At 36.1% G+C, this 20,874-nt stretch overlaps 1 long non-coding RNA gene and 1 other non-coding gene across 3 annotated transcripts; both read right to left on the reverse strand.

Moving 5' to 3' along the window:
- Positions 1-970: 970 nt before the first annotated feature.
- LOC112750444 (uncharacterized) lies at positions 971-7,484 on the reverse strand. 2 transcript variants are annotated; one of them, XR_003175826.3, is made up of 6 exons: positions 7,249-7,484; positions 6,809-6,987; positions 5,757-5,777; positions 4,016-4,120; positions 1,688-1,825; positions 971-1,100 (listed from the first exon to the last, which is right to left on the reverse strand). It is a non-coding gene; the product is annotated as an uncharacterized lncRNA (long non-coding RNA). The 2 variants fall into 2 exon arrangements; XR_011872134.1 differs by lacking the exon at positions 4,016-4,120.
- A 168-nt stretch (positions 7,485-7,652) lies between these two features.
- On the reverse strand, positions 7,653-8,570 carry LOC112750445 (uncharacterized). Its single transcript, XR_011873012.1, has 3 exons — positions 8,303-8,570; positions 8,046-8,223; positions 7,653-7,746 (listed from the first exon to the last, which is right to left on the reverse strand). It is a non-coding gene; the product is annotated as an uncharacterized protein (transcript).
- Positions 8,571-20,874: the final 12,304 nt, after the last annotated feature.

Below are 20,874 nucleotides of genomic sequence, written 5' to 3' on the forward strand. Positions count from 1 at the left end.
ATCTATAAATTGATGGTATTCTAATATACGTTAATAATACATGATGTTCTAATTTTTTTTCTTGTGAAAAATTTTTATTTATAATTTTGTGCCATTAATATCAAAATTGTGTATTCAGAAAATTGCGTATTTGACTCTCAAATTGACACGAGAGAGCGCTAATAAGATCCAAATATTTTTAAAATTACTTTATCCAATAAAAAAATAATCAGTGGAATAAAAAATCATGACTGATTTTATAGTGTACACATATCCTTGTCAACATTTTAAGTATATGTGTTAGTAGGAGCACTATCAAAAGAAGATAAACGCATGCACCAAAAGAGAAAATTATTAATGATATGATACAACTGAGAAGTGTCTTAAAATTAATCTAAAACACAAACATATAGAATAGGTAACATTTTAGAAAACTCACAACACAAAAATGATTGGTTTGGTGTCACAATGCCAATGCTAAAATGATCAAAGATTAGTGCACATTTTCATTTAATTCCTAACAACAGTTCTTTATAACCTCATGGGTAATATTCATGTTAAACTAAGGTAACAATGAGTATTTATAATCCAAAAAGTAAAAAATAATTTAACAAAGGAACAGCTGCCAGCCGGAACATTTATTGCACTGAGAGTTAACATTGAGACCATATGAAAATCTAAGTGAACTCTATGTCCACCTAAGTCCTCACCAGAGGCTCCTGCTGTTACTCGTATAATATCTTCAATAAGTGCAAAGTTCCCTAATATATCAACATGAGCACCACTCTGGGTTCCCCTTCCTTCGAGAAGATTAGCCGGAGCAGCGTCTTCATACTCCCTTATGAACGTTTAGATGCCTGAAGGATTAAAGCGGATTTTTTTCCCACCAACCTCTTGCACAAATGAAACCAGCGCTTAAAAGAGGATCGGTTTCATCCCCGTTAGCACTATAAACTCCATCCTTTAAAAAAAGGTCCTCATCTCCACCAATTGCTGATGTGTCAATCTAAAACGGAATGTAGCATTCCGATTGGGAGGTTGACTTATAAACATAGCCTCTTTACATTAGAATCCTGACCCCATACATAGAGTAAATCTCCATATTTGGAGCATGTGGTAATCTGTAGCAGCAGGACAAAAATATAACACAAACCATAAAGAGAAGTAGTATGAATAAACAATGAATTTTAAAAGACAACAGGATACAACATTATAGAAGATAGCAAAAGCAAGAATCTATCAATACTCCAAACCAAGGTAATAAAATGATTAATTACGTAGTAGCTAAGTGCCAACAATAGTCAGATTCTAGATTGGCAGTCTTCTTGTGTGCAACTTCTACAAAATGTTTACTAAAGTAATTAAGTACAGGATCTCACCTTGTTTCTAAGGGGTTAGACCAATATTTGTAATGCTTGTATTTTGGGTCATCTAAATTATCAACAATCCCACGAGACAGTTTTCTAATAATAATGTTTATTTAACTCATTTTGTGCATTGTAATAAACTTCCTTATTTCCAAATTTATTCCAGAACTTATAGTTATATACTTTAAATACTCAAACTAATTTTAGACATTATACTTCTATTATTGCTGTAGCTTTTTCCAACAAAAAATTGAAAAAAATAAAGAAAGACCTAATAGAGCAAGTGTCCCAATGAATGAATACATCATAAGAAAACTTAAATCAATCTAATGCCTACTAACCTGTCGAAGCCATTGGATCACCTCACAATTGCCATCATGAAAGCGAAAAGACAGCTCCATGACCACAAATCTAGCTTTTCAATTTGACCCATATTCCAATCAGCAATCACTCCCACAAATCATCCCCCTCCCTAAACCCTACCCTAAATCAAGTGTGTATGAGTATTAATAGCTCAATAGTTCAGTGTATGTCATAGAAAATTGAGTACTAAAATCAACGGAAAATTACAAAACTCAGATTTAAAACACACAAACCCCAGTGGGAAATCAGGAGCACAATTGCAAACCCTAATAAAATCACTACATACTGAAAACGAAGAACCTAACAGAAAATCGAAAAAGAATCTCTCTTCATGAAGACAGAGTTCAGAAAAAGAATCAAAATTATTCAAAACTACTATGAATTACATATTAGAAAACTAAATCCAATCTGATGCTTACAATTTCTAGGATATTCAGAGAGCATTTGAAGTGTTTTCATATGAATTGTATATAGATCTTATTATGTGTCTCACTTTCATCGTGTTTTTTTTTCCACATGCTTTTGTTCCAATTGCTGCTAGAACCAAAAAATTAGCCACGTTTTAACTAACAAACCTAAAAGAAGTATGCATCTATGTACAACACATGTGTGTTTCTTTGATCTCAAAAAAAAAAAAAATTAATCAATTAGCAAGTGAAGTAAATAAAGAGTTATCTTTATCTAACCAAAGTAATTAAGTACCTAAAATTAGCTAATTACCATACCATCAATTAAGACATATATCAATTAAGAAATTTAAATTTTGAAATACATAGAATCTTTACTTTGGGGGGGGGGGAGGGGACGAAGTAAGTAACATGAAAATTTGAAAGATAATTAGTGACTTCAGATATCTAGACATCTAGGAAAAGATATTCACGGCACCCAATAAGTAATCCTCTCTATAGATACTAAACTAAGAACAATAGATATAAATCTAGAAATATGTAGTAAACAGCCGCCCCTATCAATAATCTTTTCTATAGATCCTAAGCTAGCAGCAATATATATTGAGGTAAAAATAATCAAAAACTTTTTTCACCTACCAATTAACATACGAAAAAACAAACCAAACAAAAAAAAGGTTTATAATGATAATAGTGAATGAAATAATAAAAGATCATGTCTGCTTATAAAAAAAATTATTAGGCAACTGAAATTCAAGGTAATATTTTTTTATTTGAAAGAATAATATGTTTTCATTTTTGGTATATATATTCTCGTCTAAGTTAAGGGACAAAGAGAATTGGTAAACTAACAATTGCTAAAACACTAACAAACTTTTTAAATTAACAACACTAAGGAAGTAGAAAGAACTTAGACAGCTGTGATTAAACCAAGGGAAACTGAATCTATTTATAAACATATCCAAGTGGATAAAGTGCAACAAAACTATAATAATATCTTAATAAAGTTATATTAGAGTAAAAATTTACATATGTCATAAGATAATGCTTATTTTTTATTTTTCATTTTTTTATCCCTAAAAAGAGAACATTAAAAAAATGGCATTTAGTAAATGCACAAACATGCCAAGGATTTGTCAATGACTATGGCAAAAGAAGATCAGAACTTGTTAAACGGCATTTAGTAATAATAATAACGAATGAAATAATAAAAAAAGTAACTAATATAAAAGGAGAATATGAAAAGGCAAACAAGAGATATTTGGTGGTTACAAATTCAATAGAAAGAAAGTGCATTGGATTGATTTGTATAGAATTTTCTACTTTTTAGTACAGAAGTTTTTTAAATATAAATGTATAAAAATTAATCATTTAAGAGTTAAAAAATAAAAGTTAAAAGTTTCGGTGCGAACCAAATGGTGAAAAAATGAGAAATATAAGAGATAAATAGCTCCAATATGAAGCAAATGAGGAAGCCAACCGTTGAAATTGAACCATATCGAATTTTTATAGATTTTTCCACTTTTTAAAACAAAAGAACTTTATCATTCAAGTGCATAAATTATATCTTTTAACATTGAGAAATAGAGTCAAAATTAAGGAATATGGGATTAGTAATCCAAAGATTAAAAAATGATTTAGTATCATCACTGAAAAAAATAAATATCTGGTTTTTTATTAAAGTTAAAAATTTTATCTGTCAGATACCATCTTAAAAATACACGTTTTATAGGTCCAATGTGACAATAAAAGTAAATTTCATCCAAAAATATTAATCAAAGAAGTTCAGACATCCAAAAAACTCAATGGATTATTTGGAAATGAAATATAAACTCCATACATAGAGATCACAATTTATCACAGTTTATACACAAAGAGGTCAAAGGGAAAATTTTTTACCTTAACTTTCTTGAAAATTTTCTGACCTCATTTTCATATGCAGTAAAACTGTATTGCAATTTGAGAACCGAAACCAACAACAACCTCAATCGCTCTCTTATACATCTTTATCGACGAAGAAATCACATTATAAAAAAAGTTAATTGGCATCCAAATATCAATATAAGTAGAGGATAACATTGACATAATCACATACAACTTAACAACAAAAATCATGAAAATTTATTTACATAAAAAATATAGCAGTTTAAAACAAAACAATTAATCTCACAAAAGCCTGTAAATTTTGAAAGACATTCAAAAATCCTAAGAATAAATAACTGCGAATTCATAATAATGGTAAACACAATAATGCATAGAAAACATGATGATACAAAACAAATTTAATTTTAATAAAACAAATAAATAAACATAAAATTATCCGAAATTATGAGTTCCACCCGGACAAAAATCCAAACGCCACTTTCTTAGATCTTTTATTTTGCATAAAATAAATAAATAAATAAATAACCCAAAGATCTGTGAAATAGACAAACAAAAAAAAATCAGCGGCCTAAATTGCACATTGTAAACATATTAACTTATCTTTTTTCACTCCTTTGAATAAGAAAAAAAATTGAAGATTAATTCAGCAACTATATTTTGCAATTAAAATAAAATGATACAGTTTGCAGTTGTTGTGACAATTATGAGAAATATATCTAGGTATTTTGAACCACACACATACAGACGCGCGCACGCGCACACGCACACATGCACACACAGAGAGAGAGAAGAAATCAAGTAATGATCTGATTTTTAAATATGAATTTAATCTGATCCAAAAACGGAAACATTGTGCTCAAAATCAATTTTTCCTTGCTTTCAAAATTCAAAATCTAAACTCTTGTTTGCTTTTCTATTGTGCCAATTCTCATAGAAATGAATATAAAAAATGGTATACCTTTTTCAAATTTCTTGCTTTTAAAGGTAGTAGAGCTCCTAATAACCACAGACTTTGAAGATATTTCAATCGCAGAAATCTTCATATCCTAGTTTGATTCTTATCAGCATAGATTTTAATATGAAAATATAACAACCAAATCAATAAGAAAAAAGAGAGCACAATCCAAAAACAAATCCGAATCGAGCATTGGCCAGATGTCAACCACACTGAAGGATAACAGTATCATAATCACACACAACTTCAACACAAAAATCACGAAAATCTATTTACATCAAATTTTAACAGCTTGCAAGAAAAACTTAATCCCACAAAAGCCTGTAAATTTTGAAAGACATTCAAAGAAACCTTAGAATTAAATACAGCGAATTCATAATTATGTGAAACACAATAATATCTAGAAAAGACAATGATGATAAACAAAATTAATTTCAGAAACAAAATCCTTACCCACTTTGAATCCCACTGAGATAATGGAAAAGAATCAAGGCAAAGACGCGACACAATACAACCTACACCAATGACCAGAGTGGTGTACACTTGTATATAAATAAGGCAAAAAGGTAATTTTGACTCCGAAGACAAAAAAAGGGCACAAAGGTAAATTTAACACTCAATTTAGTTGTGACAAAAAACATCAGAAAAAAAAAAAGAAAATAACCAGTAGTAAGAAAACAGGTAACGACTTCTCAACATACAAAATGAGGAAGGCAGCAATTGAAATTGAACCATATCAAGCCACAAAGGTGAAAAATAAAATGAAAAAAAAAACAGAATAATATGAATGAAGAATCATACCTAGTAGTGCCACCGCCGCCACTGCAAACACCAGAGCGGACCATCAAAAGCAAATCATCATCCATTACGCCCATCACTCATAAAAGAGGGAAACAAAATATGCATTGATACAATAAGTACCCAAGAAAATAAAGACCAAAAGATCAAAGAAACAATAAAGAATAAAATAAAGGAACCCAGCGGTTGAAATTACACCATACAGATTTTTAAAGAATTTTCCACCGTTTTAACACAATAGTTTTTCGAACTTGAATGCATAAATTGGTCAAATTAAAACCGCACTTGTTCACTTATTTTGAAAAGCTTTTAGCATATTCAAACTCAAGATTAAAAATCCGAAGAATACAGCCAAACTTATAATAAAGAACAAAAAGAACCTTGAAATCTTTGAATGAGAAAATATTAAAAACTGAAATTTGAAAGCATGTCATTTCACTAATTAGGCAGTATCAAATTCAAGTGACTAATCGAAGCCACTAAGATTTTGTTAAACTGACACTTTTATGTTATTGCAATTATTCTAGAATTTTCAACCCGGAATAAAATCTACAAATAACAAAGGAAAACCGAGAACACAGAGTCAAACACAATTTCAGAATTTTCACACCCGGAAGAAAGGGTACAAATCATTAACCAAAAGTAAGAACAAATTATACAGAAATTCGAGACCTTCTTATGAGTAAAAATTTATTTGAGAAACTTTAAAGCGTGTCATTTCCAGCACCTTAAATCAGTTAGGAAATTGAAGATATTTTAGAATTTTCACATACAAATAAAATCCCCAAAGAACACAGTAAAACTGAAATCGAATAAGATAAGGAAATATCAACACTCACACTCCACACATGTGTTGTAGTAAACTCAATTTATGTTTCTAGTCAACATCATATAAAACTTTTAGTTAAAGAAAAGTTCAAAAAGCATCTGAAGCAGCATGATTAAATCTGTGAATTGAACAGTTATTATCCAATTCAAATGACTAATTAAAGCGACTAAAATTTTTCTATACAAACTTATTCAACAAAACTATCAAAATAGCTATAATAACTAACTTCTTTATCCATTATCAGAAGCCGAAGAAAAGCATGTTCTTCATTCTCCTCCCTATGATCAATTAAACTCCTCATTCTGATGATTCTGAGTGTTATCTTCCAACATTCCTTCCAGGGGGTGAGATTAGAGAGGAGCTTTTTTGAATCAATTGACACTAAGCATAGTTCATTTGTTTCATCTATCACACAAGCAGCAATACAAACAAAACCACCCAATTTTCAGAAGGAAATCAGAAGGGAATGGATGAACAGAACCAAAAACAATTACTGTTACTGGAACAAAATATCTTATATCAAAACAAAAAATCCAATTTTCAAAACAGAATCAGAAAAGAACACCCAAACAGGGACAAAAACAAATCCTGTTAATTGAAAGGAAACTTGAGTATCAAAGTAAACAAATATCAAAGAATTTGAAATAAGTCATAACCACTACAGACCTACATCACAGGAAATTCGGACTGAACAGTGAAACACGCCACATGATGGAAGGGGACAGAGAAAGGATAGGGCCGCCGTAAAAATTCCCACCTAACTTGTTGTTTCTCAAGATAAGAGAGAGGCAGAGTGACATGAACCCTAGGCTGATTTCCTCTTGAGAACTACCACCGATCTTTAAATGAATCTGACAAATCAGACCAAAAAAAATTTGTTCCCAGGATCCTTTTCCATGAATCCCAATCGCACAGGTAGCTATATCAATAAGGGTTAGGAAAAGAAAGAAACCTGAAACACCAAGATATCATAGCCAAAAACCGATCCAAGAAGGGGAAGAAATGGGAATGGAGATTGAAGCTTACCAAATGAATGGATTGATGAGAGTAAGGCTTGTCAGTTAGTATCCATGCATCTACTGCTCTCAACTCTGTTCTTGCTTCTTCATTTTGATTCAATCCGTATTCTATAAAAATACTCTTTGAGAAGCAGCTACTTGAACACTTCCAACCCACAAAATCATCACATTAATAAGCAATAACTTTTCTGTTTTTCTTCTACCTTTAAAATTTGAAATCATTCATAGTTCAATTTTTTCTTCTACTACTACAGCATGTGGACAGTACTCTTAATGTGAAACAGATGAAAACACATAATCGGTGGCATTCTGAATTAAGTAATTTCCACACAGAAATTAAAATTTTACTAATTAATCAAGATCCATATTATGTATAGTTATGAGCAGTGAAATTAAGTAAAGGTGATATTGGGTCAGAGAGAGGGAGAATGAAGAGGTACGAACCAGGGATCACTGGAATATTCGAAGAGCTTGCCTTTGGTAGAGAAGATGATGAGTGCGACTTCGGCATCGCATAGCACTGATATTTTGTTTGCCTTCTTCAGCAAACGTACCTATCTACCTATCCTCTATAACATTGAATCTCCTTCAATCTCCTTATATTCAGCGCATTAAACCTCCTCTGAGAAAATCAATAAACACTTCAATAAATTAAACTTTCTTCTTAATTAATTGAATGGTTTAAGCGAAAGGAAACTAACCAAATCGCCTTCAATGACGTATTTGGAGACTTCATCTCTAAGAGTGATGAGATCCTCTTCGCTGAGATCCTTAGTGACCTTGTTGTCCATGCTTATATCGCAGATAATCTTACGAGCTCTGCTCCTTCCAATTCCATGGATGTACTGTAGCGAGAACTCAATTCTCTTGTTGTTCGGAATCTCCACTCCGCCAACTCGAGCGCACTCTATGCTTAACTCTCTCACCTGAGCACACAAATTCGAAAGTAAACAAACAAATTTCAGAAATGTAAGGTAGAGTTTGTTTTATGTTACCTTGGGAGGGTTGAGAATAGGGAAATAGACGGCTCTGGAAAGAGGTCTAGGGTTTGAGATTAGGGCGAGAGAGGGAGCTATAGGCATCGCTAGCGTTTGTGCCATGCTCGAGTTGTTCTTCTTCTTTCTCTGCTGCTAAATAGAAGTAATAGATAAATAGAAATTAAAACCAAAAGAAGCAAAATTGTCTCAACACAACTCCTCATTCCAATGTATTATATTAATATAACAACCCATAAAAGAAGCAAAAACTTTAGCATATAAAATATTAGAACCACTAAATATATATATTAGAAACCAATCTATAACTTCAAAAAAAGCTAAAAGCTTTTTCTCTTTCTACAATCAACCGGTTCTTCTCATTTCGCTCGTTCTAAAATATGCATTATCAAAAAAAAAAAAAAACATTACTAAACCACAAAAAAAAGAACAAATTAAATATAATTTATATAAATATAAGCAAGAAAAAAAATAAGTCCGGCAAGCTTCAGCTCTATATGAGGAAATTCAAATTATTAGCCTTATTAGCTTCTCTAATAAGCACCCAACCCCAATCTGGTTCAACAAAATACTATCTTAATTAGGAATATGAAAGCTAATCAAATTTAATTAAGCATAAAGCAGAGTTTGTTACACACAGAAAGCATATATATAAGAGGAAATAGAAAATGTAAAAGCATATATACTCCTACTACTGCATGTGGACAGTACTCTTAATATGAAACAGATGAAAACACATAATCGGTGGCGTTCTGAATTAAGTAATTTCCACACAGAAATTAAAATTTCACTAATTAATCAAGATCCATATTATGTATAGTTATGAGCAGTGAAATTAAGTAAAGGTGATATTGGGTCAGAGAGAGGGAGAATGAAGAGTAAACGTTATTTTTCCACTTAAATATGGTTTGTTTGAAACAGATGGCCAGCTTAGAGCTCTCTGCGACTTTAAGAGTAAACGGGAAATGGCTCGTGCTCAGAGCTGGTGCACAAAGTTCAATAAGGTTCCACGCTTCAACTCGAAGTGTGCAGATTGGCATCATGATCTATCAAATGGATCTCAGAAAACGTTTCGTTATCTTGTTGAGAATTTAATTTCTAAACCGCCCAGATGGAAAAATATAGATCAAGACGAAGGCGGATTTAAAAGCCAAGTTTGGGATCCTGGAATCTATTTTGACATTCGTCACCCCGAGAGCCTGAGAATCTATTTGAAGCTGCTCAGAAGCTTTACATGCCTAGTTTGGGATCCCGGAAGCTATTGGCATTCTAAGCATTGGTGGAGATTTATGGACGAGTTTAAGCATAAACTGCCATAGTAGGAGGCTCATCCAATGTCCAACTTAAGGACTTTAACTAAAAGTGCTAGGTGGGAGACAACCCACTATGGTATGATCGTTCCCTTTTCAATTTTTTTTATTTATTTAGTTTTACTTGTTTTCAAGTTTTGTTTTATTTTATTATATTGAATCTGGAGTTTTAAATAGCATTCACATTAAGCATTGCATTCTGCATACTGCATAAAAAAAAAAGGGTGCACGACGCGACCGCATCATTCATGCGATCACGTTAAGTTGCGAAAAACACTTCCCACGCGACCGCGTCATTCACGCAGCCGCGTGATCTGGAGATCGGCGTAAACATCCAACGTCCAGAAAGTTAGGCTGGAATTGTACAGCCATTGTGCGTTTTGCACAAAACGCCCATTCGATCGCGTCCCTTGCACAACATCAATCCCACGCGACAGCGTGAGCGACGCGATCGCGTCGCATGGATTACACAACACCCCAAAAGGAAACAGAGAGTTGCGCTGAAACGAAGCTGGAATCGTGCGTTTAGCACAATTTCCAGCGACGCGATCGTATGCCCCAGGTGATCGCGTCATTCAATCCCTGATCCATTCCATGCAATCGCGTCAACCCCCATTTCAGCCCAACCACGCGACCGCGTGCCCCATGCGACCGCGTGGATTCAAATTCCATAACCCCAGTCACACGAACCCTACCATTCGCGCCCCCCAACCCTTCTCCTTCCTCACTTCTTCTCCAACCACCCAGCCACCATCACCAACCGCCGCCACGCCACCCCCCTTCCTCCTTCCCTTTTTTTCTTCTTCTTCCTTCTTCTTCCTCCCTCCACCGCCACTACCCCCCTCCGCAATCACCACCCCACCACGCTGCCGTCACCGCCGCGCCCCCATCCGCCACCCACGCCCCCTTCCCTTCCTTCCCTTTCTCTCCCCCTACCCCATTGCCCTTCCCTAAGCCCCTGCCTCCGAACAGCACCTACCGCCGCCGCGCCACCGCCAACCGCTATGCCAGATGCCACCATCACCATCCCCCAGCCACCTCTCTACCCCACTTTTCTTTCCTACACCTTCCAGGTTCCGCTTAACGCCACCCTTCTATCATTCGTAGTTAACTCCATATTTTTCTGATTTTGTTCATCATTAGGCTAGTTAGAGATGCATGTTGTAGTGGATTTTAGGTTGTTAGGTAGCCTAGGATGTGGTTAGTGGATTTAGGCCTGATTAATTACGCTGTTCGTGTTTCTTATTTTCTACTTTTCGCAATTCTGCTGTTACTGTTAGTATTGTTCATATGCTGTAATTTCCTGTTTCATGCTGCTCTTTACACTGCTTTTCCATGTTCATATTCCTTATATGTAACTGCAGCTATATTTTTAACTCATATGAACTCTTATGACTGCTGTTTATTTTCCGGAACAATCCAATTTTAGCTAGAACGCTGCCCCATTTTTTGTAAAACTGTTCTTCTTTCATTCATGTTTTGGTTTTAGTACTTTTAAATTCTGCTTCACTCTGCTTTTACCAAACTAATTCATGAATGCCAGGGCAAGCTTTCTTATCCTTTTTGATTTCCTGGTTCTTAATCTGAATCATCGTCAACCTAATTTCCTTGTTTGGATATGAGTTACCTATAGCTTCTATTTGTGAATGCCTGTTACTTGGAATATTATCATTATGCCACTTACTTTACACCACTTTTTACTACCTCACTATTTTAACTTCCTAAACTCTTTTTCAATTCTAACCAACCTAACCTTTCCAAATATCTCTTCTATTTTTTCACTTTCTTTTAACCTTCTAACCTAGGCTTGATGATAATTTTTTTTAATTAACATGAATTCAATTACATTTTGGGTTGTGCCATTTTTCGTCTCAGTATTCTAAATCTTATACAATCCTTAATACAAATTTACTTAACTCATTTTCCTAATTCTATTCCTCCTTTGCAACTTTGTGTTTCTTTTGCTTATTTGCTTATTTGTTTTCCTGTTTTTATTATATCCTGGTTTTTTATTTTTCAGGATGTCTGCCAGCCAAAGAAAACGAAAGGCAAAGGCAACTACTGGAAAACGTAAAAGAGGTGAATCCTCCACGTCCATCCTGGATATCATGCACGAGGACTCCTGGTGGGAGAAAAACTTTACCCCGCAGGAGAAGGCCGACCAGTTACTCCCTGCTACTGATCCAGGAAAGTTTGCAAACCGATACTGTGAGCTGAAGTTTCCAGTGTTTGCAACCTCCAGGAACCTGTACCTGGAGAGGACTTTGAAAATCCTAGAAGAACTCCAGCAATACACCTCTGGGCAAATCAAACAAAGAGGCTGGTTCTTCCTGGAAAGAAACCTGACTGAGGTCAATGCTTCTTGGGTAAGGGAATTCTACTGCAATTACTTCAAGACTTCCCTAGATGCAGTGAACCTAAGAGGGAAGCAGATTCTGGTCACTGAAGAGGCCATAGAGGATGTTCTGAAGCTTCTGCCTAAATCTGATCAGCTGGATAGTTATCAAAAAGCTGAGGAGGATATGCGCTTCATGAAGTTTGATTGGGATGCAGTCAAGGCCAGGATAGCCCTTGACCTGACCGTTCCATGGATCATGGGTCAGAACACCACCATGCCAAAGGGAATCAAGCGGATTTACTTAAATGATGAGGCTCGGCTATGGCACCAGATCTTGAGCAATTTTGTCATGCCGAGTACCCATGAGACAGAGATCCCTACCGCTATGATCACCCTTCTATGGTGTGTGATGGAGGGTAAGGACCTGTACCTGCCACGCTTTATCCGGTACTATATGGCCAGGGTCCACGTCCGAGGCACTCTACCCTTTCCTTATCTGATTATACAGCTAGGCCGTCGAGCTGACGTGCCTTGGGAGGATGCTGATGAGAAGCCACCTGCTGCAGAATGCAAGAAGATTATCCCTCACAGCTAGGGGTGTTCATGGTTCAGTTTTTTCATAAATTGAACTGAAACTGCACTAAACCATTTTAAATGGTTTAGAAACTGAACCAAACTACTTTGTCAAATAAGAAACTGGTTTTAAACCAGTTTACAATACAGTGCACTAGTTTAAACCAGTTCATAAAAATAAAACCAGTTTTAATTGAAAAAACCAGTTTAAACTGGTTTATAGGCTAAAACTACTTTTAACTTTTAACATATATAAAATTAGTTTTTACATTTTCTCTCTCCCACTCTTTCTCTTCTTCTCTCCCTCTCTCTCCCCCCTCTCTCTCTCTCCTCTCTCTCTCACTCCCTCTCTCTCTCCTTATGTTCTCCCTCTCTCTCTCTCCTTCTCTCCCTCTCTCCCCCTCCTTTCTCTCTCTCCCACTGTCTCTCCTTCCCCTCTTCCTCTCTCTTCTTCTCTCCCTCTCTCCCCCTCCTTTCTCTCTCTCTCTCCCCCTTTTCCTTTTCTCTCTCCCTCTCTCTCTCTCTCTCTTCTCTCTCTCCCCTTTCTCTCATTCTCTCTCTCCCCTATCCCTCCTCTCTCTCTCTCTCTCTCTCTCTCTCTCTCTCTCTCCCTCTTCTCTTTTCCTCTCCCTCTCCTTTCTCTCTTTCTCTCTCCCTCTCTCTCTTTCTCTCTCTCTTAACATATATAAAATTAGATTTTACATTCTCTTTCTTCCCCTTTCTCTCTCCCTCCCTCTCTCTCTCCTTCTCTCCTTCTCTCTCCTTCCTCTTTATCTCTCTCTTTCTCTTTCTCTCTCCTTCTCTCTCTCTCTCCCTCCTCTCTCTCTCTCTCTCTCTCTCTCTCTTCTCTCCCTCTCTTTCCCTCCTTTCTCTCTCTCCTTCTCTCCCTTTCTCTCTCTTCTTCCCCTCTCACTCTTTCTCTTCTCTCTTTCTCCCCCTCTTTCTCCCCTTCCCCTCTCTTTGTCTTCCTCTCTCTCCCCCCTTTCCTTTTCTCTCTCTCCCCCTCTCTCTTCTTATATTTCTCTCTCTTCCCCTCCTCTCTCTCTCTTTCTCCCCCACCCCTTTCTTTCTCTCTCCCTTTTCTCTCTCTATCCATTTCTCTCATTCTCTCTCCCCTATCCCTCCTCCTCTCTATCTCTGTCTCCCTCTGTCTCCTTCCCTTTTCCCTCCTCTCTCTTTCTCTCTCACTTTCTCTCCTTCCCTCTTCCCCTCCTCTTTCTCTCCCTCTCTCTTTCTCTCTGTCTCTCTTACTTTCTCTCCCTCTCTCTTCCTCTCTCTCTTGCGCTCTTTCTCCCCCTCCATTCTCTCTCTTTCTCTCTCTCCTCCTCCTCCTCTCTCTCTTTTTCCTATCTCTCCTTCTCTCAAATTTTTTTCTCTTTTCTCTCTCCCTCATTCTCTCTCTTATTTTAGAAAAAAGGGAGAGTGAGAGAAGAGGGATATAGAGTGAGAGAAGATTGAGAGAGAAAGAGAAAAGAGAGAAAGGAAGGGAAGAAAGAGGAGAGCGAGAGAGAGAGAGGAGGGCGAAGAAAGAGAGAAAAGATGAGAGAGAAAGAAGGGAAGGGGGAGAGAGAGAAATAGGAGAGAAAAAGAGAGAAAATGGAAAAAGGAGAGAGAGAGAGAGAGAGAGAGAGAGAAAGAGAAAGAGGAAGAGATAAAGGAAGGAGAGAGAGAGAGAGGAAGGAGAGGAGAGAGAGAAATAAAAGGGGAGAGAAAGGGAAAATGGGAGAGAGAGAGAGAGAGAGAGAGAGAGAGAGAAGGGGAAAGGAGGGGGAGCGGGGGAGAGGGGAGAAAAAGGAAAAAGAGGGAGAGAGAACGAGAGGAAATAGAGAGAGAGAGGAGGGGAAGAAAGAGAAGAAGGAGAGAGAGAGAGAAAGAGAGAGAGAGAGAGAGAGAGAGAGAGAGAAGGGGAGAACGAGGAAAAGGAGGGAGAGAGAGAGAGAAGAAGAAGAAGAAGAGAGAAGGGAGGAGAGAGAGGGAGAGGAGGGAAAGGAAAGAGAGAGAGATAGGAGAGGGAGAAAGAGGAGGAGAGAGAGAGGAAGAGAGACGGGAAAGGAGAGGGAGAGAGAGAGAGAGGGGAAATGAGAGAGAGAGAGAGACAAAGAGAGATGGGAGGGGAGAGAGAGGAGGGAGAGGAGAGAGAGAGAGAGAGAGGAGAGGGAGAAAGAGGAGAGATAGAGAGGAAGAGAGACGGAGAGAGAGAGAACAGAGAGAGAAGGGAGAGAGAGAGAGAGAGAAGGGAGGAGAGAGAGAAGAGAGAGGGAGAGAGAGAGAGAGAGAGAGAGAGAGAGAAGGAAGAAAGGGAAAAGAGAGAGAGAAGGGAGGGAGGGGGAGAAAGAGGAGAGAGAGAGGAAGGGGAGAGAGAAAGTGAAGGGAGAGAGAGAAAGAGTATGTAAAAATTAATTTTAGAGTTTAAATAAAACCAGTTTTAATTTGGTTTAAAACTAAACTGAACCATAAAAACTGGTTTTTAATAAATTGGTTTTCATAAAAACTATGGTTTCAGTTCAGTTTTTTATTTAAAAAAACTGGTTTATTTAAAATAGTTTCAGTTTAGTTTCAATTCAGTTCAGTGAAACTAGTTTTTTTGCACACCCCTACTCACAGCAGGAACTTTCTGGCTTTGGGCTACAGACCTCCATTCCTCACTGCTACTGCTGAGACAGCCACACCATCTGCTAGCCCCTCTTCCTCCACAGCTACCCCAGCCACCCCTGCTACCACTACTGCACCTCCACCTGCCTCAGAGCCAGTTTATCACCTAGTGCACCGCCTGTTTTGGCGGCTCGACCAGATGGAGCGTCGCAACAAGCGACGCTATGAGCACCTGAAGCTGATGATCCGATCTGGCGGCGACATTCCCTCAGAGCCTGACACACCATCTGAGGAGGAGGCGGATGATCACGAGGCAGAGACCCATCCACAGAGTGAGGCTGCACAGGCAGGCACAGAGCAGGCTGCATCACATCAGGAGGCTCCGCCTCAGATTCAAGCTGTAGACCCAAAGATCCCTATCCGGTCAGTACCTCCTCTGCAGCAGGCAGATCCTCAGACCACCACCACAGAGACTCCAGCTACCCACCCTTCTAGTGATGACACCCCTTCACACCCTGCTTGAGTGAGCATCAGGGACGATGCTTCATTTTAAGTGTGGGGAGGTCGCCATCTCTGGCGTATTCTTTTGGTGAACCACTATAGACTCTTTCATTTTATTTTGCTATTTTTCTGTATTTTTCTCTTTATTTTTATTTTTATTTTCCCAATACTTATACATTGCTATTTTCATGTATTTATACTCTATTTTCTGCATTTCGCACTTTAGTTCATATTTTAGCCATTTAGTTTAGTTACAATTCTAACTTATTAGTTATAGAAATTGTGGATTAATTAGTATAGTTTACCCTTTTTAGCATAAGATAGCTTAGTTTAAATTGAAAATATAAAAAGGAAGTAAACTAGAAACTTGGACATAATAGAAACAATCCACTCACCTTGTATATATAGCATTAAATGTTAGTTAGTTAACAACATTTCATCAAGGAAAAACACTAGAACTTTAAAGCCACCTTAAGTTTTACATTGAGAATAATGGAAACTTTTAATTTTACTTGCATGACATACATAACTGATATATGATTTTTGAGTTAGAGAACACACAGCCTGTGAGTTTTGAGCTTAATTGTATGGTTACATTCAAACCATAATATTTTATTCCTGTGTGTTCCGCCCTTCTTATTTATTCTGATGTTCTTTACTTTGTTTTAATCTATATGTCCAATTATAGAATAGAAATACATACCAAGAGAGTGATTGAGGCCATTGTTTGATTTTAGCTCACTTATCCCAAATTAGCCTACCTTTTACATCACCCTTGTCAGCCCCCTTGAACCTTTAAACCCCCTCTTATTCTATAAACCACAATACTAGCCTTAAGCAAAAAAACAAAATAAAAATCCCAAGTTGAATCCTTGGTTAGCTTAAGATAGAAAGTGTGTAATTGTTTAAGTGTGGGAAACCTATTGGGAACACGGATGATAAAAACAAAAGGTAGAAAAGTTGAAAAGAATAAAATTATTCAAATAAAAATTTTGGGAAGCATGCTCATGTAAAATCAAATAATTGAATTACCATGTGCAATAAAAAAATGTTATTTTTCAGTATTTGAATAAAGGGGATACAAAAGAATTCTCCAAATGCAAAATAAATGCACATGGGACAAAAGTTAAAGTATGAGCATGTAACATCAAAAGTGGGAAAAAGTGGGAAAATAGGTAAAGAAGTTTTGCTTTACAAAGTATGTATGTTAGGTGAGATCTTAGACTAATCAAGGATTCGCTTAATTAGCTCACTTAGCCTTATACATATACCCTTACCTTTACCTTGGCCCCATTACAACCTTAATTAAAGACCTCATGACTTTGGTATGTCTATATTCTATAATTGTTGATTGGTTAGATGAAGAACAAAGTTATAGAAAGTAAGAATAAAAAAAGAAGAATAGAGTGTTTAACCCAATAAACACTGAGTGACTAGAGAGTAAACACAAAATCCAGTGAGGGTTCAATAGCTCATTAACATATATCTCTGCTTAAATTATAAATTGTCTTGCAAGTTTATAAAATGTTTTTCTCTCCCATCTCAATTGTAAAGGCACTTTATCACTATCTAATGCTTGGCTATATATATGATTCCTTGAGAATGTGAATTAATTCAACTACATGTAAGCTTTATATACAAGTGAATAAAAATTTAGAATTGCATGATTCATTTAGGTAGTTGCATTTAGATTAGATTGCATTGCATGACATTCCACCACTTTAACCTAACATTACTCTTGGATTTAGCATGAGGACATGCTATTGTTTAAGTGTGGAGAGGTTGATAAACCCATATTTTATGATATATTTTGTGCTTAATCTGAGTGATTTATTCAATCCTTCACCCACTTATTCATATTAATTGCATGGTTTTACTTTTCCTTCCCTATTATGTAATGTATGTGAAAAACATGTTTCCTATGCTTAAAAATAATTATTTTGATTACCCTTTATTTCCATTCGATGCCGTGATTCGTGTGTTGAGTAGTTTCAGATCTTCTAAGGCAGGAATGACTTAAAGGATGGAAAGGAAACATAAAAAATTGGAAGGAAATCATAAAACGGAGTTTTTGAAGAAACTGGCAGCCACGCGCTCGCATGGGCGACGCGGCCGCATGCCAGCGCGAAAAGACATTAACGCGGCCGCATGACTGACGCTACCGTGCGCCTTGAGCGAAACGATATGACGCAGACGCATGACTGACGCGACCACGTGACAAGGAAAAACTCCCAATGACGCGACCGCGTGACCCACGCGGACGCGTGACAGAGGCCACGCACCAGAAATTGCAGAAAACGCTCATAGCGAATTCTGAAGCCCTTTTTGGCCCAAATCCAAGTCCAAAAGGCATAGACCAGAGGTTATAAAGTGGGAGAATGCATCCATTTAGAGGGAGAGTCTCCAATTAGTTAGTTTTCCATGATTTAGATTTAGTTTTGAGAGGGAGATTCTCTCCTCTCTCTTTAGGATTAGGATTTAGAATTAGGATTTTATTCGCTTTTAGGATTATCTCTTTACCAGGTTCAATATTTCTTTTTATTATTTTCTCAATTTTATTTATGAATTCTTCCATGTTACAGATTACTCTTTGAATTAATGTTATTTGAGGTATTTCAGTTTACAATTGCTTTCTTTTATTTATGTTACTTTTATCCCCAATCTGAAGACATTTTTATTCCAGTAGATTTACTTTCCCCTTTTTGGTCTTGGTTAAGAAATCAGTAACTCAGGAGTTATCAAACTCAAACATGATTGATAATCGTTATCTTTGCTAATTGAATTGAACTTCAATAATCCCAATCTTTCCTTAGGGATTAACTAGGATTTGAGGATCTAACTAATTAGTCACTTGACCTTCCCTTGCTCTAGAAAAGGTTAACTAAGTGGAATTAAGATTCAATTTTCATCATCATTGATAAGGATAACTAGGATAGGACTTCTAATCTCCCATACCTTGCCAAAAGTGTGTTTTACAGTTATTTATTTAAATTACAGTCTCTTACTTACTTTAATTGAAATTTAAATTACTTGTTTCTCATCTTCAAAACCCCAATTTACAATCTTCATAACCAATAATAAGAACATACTTCCCTGCAGTTCCTTAAGAAGACGACCCGAGGTTTGAATACCTCGGTTATCAATTTATTTAGGGGTTTGTTACTTGTGACAACCAAAACGTTTGTACGAAGGGATTTCTGTTGGTTTAGAAACTATATCTACAATGCGACTATTTTTATAAATTCTTTACTAGCAAAAATCCTAACGTCAAGTCTCTAAACCCCATGATTGAGGGTGAGGAGCTCTGCTGTGTTTTGATGAATTAATGCAATTACTACTGTTTTTCATTCAATCACACTTGTTTCTATTCTAAGATATTCACTCGCACTTCACCCTGATGAATGTGATGATCCGTGACACTCATCATCATTCTCACCTATGAACGCGTGCCTGACAACCACCTCCGATCTATCTGCACTAGCTTGAGTGTGTATCTCTTAGCGTCCTGGTTCATGATCAGAGTCTTCGTGGTATAGGCTAGAATTATTGGCGGCCATTCCTGAGATCCGGAAAGTCTAAACCTTGTCTGTGGTATTTTGAGTAGGATCTGGGAAGGGATGACTGTGATGAGCTTCAAACTCGCGAGTGTTGGGCTTAGTGGCAGACGCAAAAGAATCAACGGATTCTATTCCAACATGAGTGAGAACCGACAGATGATTAGCCGTGCAGTGACAGCGCATTTGGACCATTTTCACTGAGATGATGGATGGTAGCCATTGACAACGGTGATCCACCAACATACAGCTTGCCATGAAAGGAGACCTGTGTGCGTGAAGAAGAAGATAGTAAGAAAGCTCAGATTCAGATGACAAAGCATCTCCAAAACCTCAATATGTTCTCCATTACTACATAACAAGTAATATTTATTTTATGTTAATTACTTCTCATAAACCCAACCATTTTTATTATTAATTTCCTGACTAAGAATTAGAAAATAACCATAGCTTGCTTCAAGCCAACAATCTCCGTGGGATCGACCCTTACTCACGTAAGGTATTACTTGGACGACCCAGTGCACTTGCTGGTTAGTGGTACGAGTTGTGAAAATTGTGATTTACAATTCGTGCACCAAGTATTTGGCGCCGTTGCCGGGGATTGTTCGAGTTTGGACAACTGACGGTTTATTTTGTTGCTTAGATTAGGAAAAATTTATCTTTTTTGTTTAGAGTAACTAAAATTGCGTCTTCTATAATTGTTTTTGGTTGAAACTTTCTTTCAGAATCCTTATTTTGTTTCTCATTTTTATCGAAAATTTTTATAAACTAATAATTGAGTTTTCTGTTTGAGTTTAGTTTCATATTTTAAGTTTGGTGCCAATTGCATGATTTTATTTTTCTTTTAATTTTTTTCGAATTATTAGTGCTCAGAATATAAAAAATTTTTAAGTTTGGTGTCCTTTGTGTTTCTGTTTTCTTAAAGATTTTTCCAAAGTTGTTCTTAGTGTTCATTGTGATATTCAAAGTTTTCCTGTTTGTTTCCTTTGTTTTGATCTAAAAATTTAAGTTTGGTGTCAATTTTACTGTTTTTCTCTTTCTTCATTAAATTCAAAAATATCTTTTCTCTTTATTTTAATTAATTTTTGAATTTCCCTTTAAAAATTTAGATTTTTATTTTAAAACTTCCTATTCCATCTTATCTTAGTTTTGAAATTTCAAATTTCAAAATATTTTTCAAAAATCATATCCAAAGTTTTTCAAATCTTCTTAATTAAATAAATAATTTTTGTTTTTAAATTTAATTTTCTCTTGGTTTTCGAAATTTACATTTTAATTTCTAATTATTTTATTTTATCTTATTATTTTTATTTATTCTTAATAATTCGGTTTGTTTCTACTTAAATAAAATAAAAACAAAAATGTATTTTGTTTGCAATTCATATCAATTCCATTTTATTCATCATGGAC

The sequence above is a fragment of the Arachis hypogaea genome, chromosome 15 (assembly GCF_003086295.3).
Source record: "Arachis hypogaea cultivar Tifrunner chromosome 15, arahy.Tifrunner.gnm2.J5K5, whole genome shotgun sequence".
NCBI classification, from domain to species: domain Eukaryota; kingdom Viridiplantae; phylum Streptophyta; class Magnoliopsida; order Fabales; family Fabaceae; genus Arachis; species Arachis hypogaea.